Raw genomic sequence first — 4,786 nt, 5'->3', positions numbered from 1 at the left:
AACACTTGTGGATTTTGACATCAGATTAAGACAGATTGAATATAAATGTCAATTATTTTCCCCTAAATTAACAAAGGAGTAACATGGGAGGATATTAGGACATCCTTGGTCTTTGAGGGTGAAGTCAATGCATTGTATCTCACCTGTACCCCTCTTCTCACCCTCATTCACCTGTTTGACTCTATTTTTATTCTTGGTTGGAAGCTACTTCCTCCAAGAAGCTCATGTCAATCTTCTAGAGTAGGTAACACTGTCTCAGCCATCCCTCACCCAGATATTTCTCCCAATTGACAAGGTATGTAATTTCTTGTTTACTATCTGTCCCTCACACTGGACAGGAAGATCGAGTGAGTTTGTTATTGTATCCTTTTTCCCTACCAAAAGTGTTATGTATTTCTGTTAGGCCGTCAGAAAACACACCAAACACCAGAGTAAGGGAAAGGGTTTATTGGGGAAAACCCAGCAGATGGGGCAACAAAGGGAAAAAAGGGAGAGAAGGAGAGTATAAGAGAGACAGAGAGGAGAGGAGCTAGCGAGGAGAGAAGAGAGAGAGCAGAGAGAAGAGAGACGAGAGGAGGAGAGGAGAAGAGGAGAGCAGATGAGAGGAGCCAAGAGAGCTGTGTATTCAGGAACAGGTCCTTTTAAAACTTTGCTGGAGGGCGAACAGGGAAGCAGGAGCAGCAAATCCCATTAGGATGGGGGTGGAGCTTGACAACAGCAGTGGGGCCATGTGGCCACCTGGCTTCCAGCAATGGCGGTGGGAGCCAGGGCATAGGATGTAAATCAGGGTGTAGATCATGCCATAGATAAAACTGCACCATTTTCCTAACAAAAAGGATCAGCAACTGTAGACTATGGGTCAAATCTAGCCTAGTCTGGTAAATAAATTTGTATTGGCACAAAGCCAAATGGATTCATTTGCTTATTGTCTATGACTGCTTTTTTGCTATAGTAGGAGGGTTGATTAGCAGCAACAGACAAATGACTACAAAAGTCTAAAAAGGATTTATTGTGTTGCCCTCTACAGAAAGCTTGCCATCCTCAAGCTAGTTCACAGATACTCAACAATTTGTTTCATGAGTAGACATTTGTATCATTTGTGATTTAAGAAACACTTGTAGCACTATTACCAGATACTGTTCCAAGTGTCTTACAAACATTGACTCATTTATTCCTCATAACAGCTCAGTGAGATATGTGATATTATTACTCCATATTACAGAGGAAGAAACTGGGAAACAGGGAGGGTCAGTATCTTGCCCACTTTCACACAGGTTCTAAGGGACCAAGCAAGGATTCAGAATCTAAGCATTCAGGCTCTGGAGTCCAGAGTCTCAATATTTGGTGTAAGTGAACCGTGGGTCAGACCTAGTTTTCCTTGTGTTCTGATGAGAGAACTACTCAGTGGTTTTGAGAAGGAGAAGGGGATGGTAAAAGTAGCAAAAGGAGATTAAAGTGGCCAAACTCCACAGAGCCCCTAGGACTTACTAAATTCCAAGGAGGTAATTAAAAGTAAACATTAGTGGTGTCTTTTCCTCTCTTGGAAGCCCCTCTTCGTGCCGCTCTGGCTGGAAGTCTTTGACTCTAATAAATCTTGCTTTTTTAATCTCTCTGCTTGTCCACTTGGAAATTCTTCTTCCATGTGAGACAAAGAACTGAGGTAATAATAATTCTCCACTGCTGTTTTCCCAGAACATTTTGGTGCTGTGACTTGGATTGCAACTCCAACATGACATGGATCCCGCTCGAGTTCAAGTCCAGCCAGTGTCGGGTCATCCCGCGGACTGCTGTCACTTTTTCTGGAGAGTCTTACTCTACTGCATAGTAACTCTTTCATCTTTTCAAAATCACCAGGTCCCTGTCAGCCAGTTAAAAGCCTTTAGTGTGGCTGCTGGTCTTAAGACCTAGGGGCGGTGCTTACTGATTAAAGGCCAAATCAATCCCCTGGAGCTAAAACTCTATTCTAAGCCCTCTTTTTTCCAGTGTGGATTGGCCCTTCACGTGGGATTGGAAGAAGGCCTTGAGACAACTGATGGGTTCTGGCTGGGGCTACACCCCAGTGTTTCTGGAAGGTCTCTTGACCCGGGCACCAGGCTCTGACTGCCAGAATGGTGTTGGGCCGAGAAATGCACTTTCCTGCAGGGAGCCAGTCCCCTGCCTTTTTGGAGTCCTCATGAGCCGTAAAGCCAGAGGCTCCACTCTTCACACTTCTCGTCTCAGCTCTGGGAATGTTGGCTGGTCCAACTCGGCTTCCTTTTGCAGGGATCAGCCTGGCACATGGGACAGGGTTTATAGCCCATTAGGGCATCGGCTGAAAACTGCGTTCTGTTTTTGCTTCCTCAGAGATTAATCTGTCAGTGAGACTGGGCATATCCTGGAGTGGGGCCATGGACTCCAGGCTCCTTGCCTCAGTGAGTATTTCCCAATCTCCATCTCTCTCTGCTCCATCTCTCTCTGTATCTTACCTGGTCTCAGTTCCTACAAACTCGATTTCCTGGTCCCATTAGCGGGTATTTCCTAGATACTTCGTTCATTGGTTCTGTTAAAGTTTAATTATCCCGTTTGCAGACAGGTAGCTTTTTGATCTGGACTCCCATTAAGTCCCCACGTGGCCTAAAGTTGTGTAGACAAGTCTCAGCGTGTCTCTGGTATCCCCTATCTTCCTCCCCAAGTTCCCTCATTTGGGTCACTTCTGTCTTGTCCTTCCTATGTGGTATATACCTCAGAGAAAGTTTACTGGGGGAGAATTTTATACCCCTACGCTGTTTCTTCATAACTTTGATACTGTCCTGCTTATTAATAATTTTTTAATATTAAGAAGCCTTGTAGGCTCTTGCCAAATATTCAGAAGATTCTGAATATTGGCTTAAATAGACCAGAAAACATGGTGAGTTTTAAGGATTGTATTCAGTGAGAAAAATGTGCAGGAGAGTATGGGCTTTATGTAGGGGAGAAAGGGAAGTCTAGAAGCTAAGTTGGGTACACAAAGCAGAGAGCAAGCCGGGTGCCACATGGAACAAGCATGCAGGCAGGAAGGCAGAGAGCAGGTGGCCTGAGGCCACGCACCCTGAAGGCATGGGGCAAAAAGAGGGCCAGGCCCATTGTGTTTCAGGCGTTTTATTCACTTCCAAAGGGAAGTGGTTACATAGCCTGATTGGCAGGTGGGCATACAGGTGGGCTCAGGTAGGGGCGTGACATCACACAGGGATGTGGTAAAGGCATGGTCTTCCAGCTCACAGACCTAATCAATTTTATCCTATCTGCCTGCCTACATCAACTTCACCTGCTTAGTCACCAACCTAGGTGGTAACCAGGGCTGGCACTGTCTAGCTTAAAAACACCTTTGCTAAGGCTCTCCCCATGAAGGCTCATTGTCAAAATCAGGCCTACAGAAAAATGCCTCATCATTTTCTGCACCACCATCTGGCCTGCTTATAAGCCAGAGGATCCAGAAGTTAGCTTAAACGGGCCAGCCCCTCTACTGTGACTCCCCATCTCGGAACCTTGTCTCCTAACTGGCCTCTTGCCTCTATTACTCTGCAAGTGTTCTGATCTGTTATGCATTGAATTCTTTTCTAGAGAATCACAGTGTCCTTGAGTCTATTCAGTGAGCCACCAGGGTCCCTCTGTTATCACCTTTGACTGTTGTTGAAAGTTTGACTATTGTGGAGGAGAGTTTTTATTAGGTGACCATTGTCCTCATTGCAATAATTTTGCCTGGGGGTTTTCAGGCAAGAATGTAGGCCCAATAATCTCAGATACTATTGAATACTTCTTGAGACACCTCCTGACCTTACCCCCCATCCCTGAGGCTGGTTTGACTGACAGCCCCATGATTAGACACTTCCAGTATTGGCTTTTGGTTGTGGGGCATAAGGTTATTGTCTCTTTGCAGAGCCTCCAGTTTTTCTCTCTCTACCCTGCCTCTTCACAGGCTCCTACAGGAGCCTCCTCGTAGGTCGTTGGCTTTTATTCTGCCTCCTACAGGATTCTCCTTAGGAATTTCTGGGGCGGTGCCCATCTGCTCTGATGGATGCCCTCTACCATTTAACCTAATGTAATTGTGAACAATCTCCAGTGGACTTCCTGTCCCTGGCACGTCGGCCCCTAGCCCACAGCCACCTTTTGGACCTTTCTGGCAGCTGCCCAAACTTTTTGTTTCAGAGACAGTCCCAAGTAGCCCGTTGTTGACTAGGGCATCATTAGCCTAAGGTGTTTTTTCTTTGGGTAAAAAGAAAACTAGACTCCAATTCGATTAGAATCCAGAAAAATGTCTTTGGCAAATAAACTCATGCATGAGAATTTGGTTCAGCTGTAACTAGGCATTGGGTTTAAAGGAATTTCTCTCTTTTGAATCTAGGGAGATCCCTGCCTTTAAAAAATACTGCATTATAACTTGCCAAACTCATTTTGTGACTTGGGTTTAATGCGTTTCTGAAATAGCAGTTGGTAATCTGCTTGTTATAGCCCTCCTAAGGTGGACTTCACAGTCTCTGGTTTAATGTCATTGATTTATAGCTAGAATTTTATGAAAAGGAGCAGAATTCCATATAAATGTAATTTTGACCTTAATTCAGATACAGGTGTGATGTAATATCGACATCTTAAGTCATCTAGGTGTAATTACTAAATGTAAATTGGGTAAAGTAAATGAGATAAATGTGTCTAAATGTAAACTCTGGTACTCTTAGCATCTTATATTCTATGGAAAAACTATTTGGATTTGCTAACATGTTTTCATAAATTGTCCATATGAAGATAGTTCAACACCACTTGAAAGTAATTA

The sequence above is a fragment of the Oryctolagus cuniculus genome, chromosome X, assembly GCF_964237555.1.
Source record: "Oryctolagus cuniculus chromosome X, mOryCun1.1, whole genome shotgun sequence".
NCBI lineage: Eukaryota > Metazoa > Chordata > Mammalia > Lagomorpha > Leporidae > Oryctolagus > Oryctolagus cuniculus.
Note: the sequence above shows the minus strand (reverse complement) of the source record.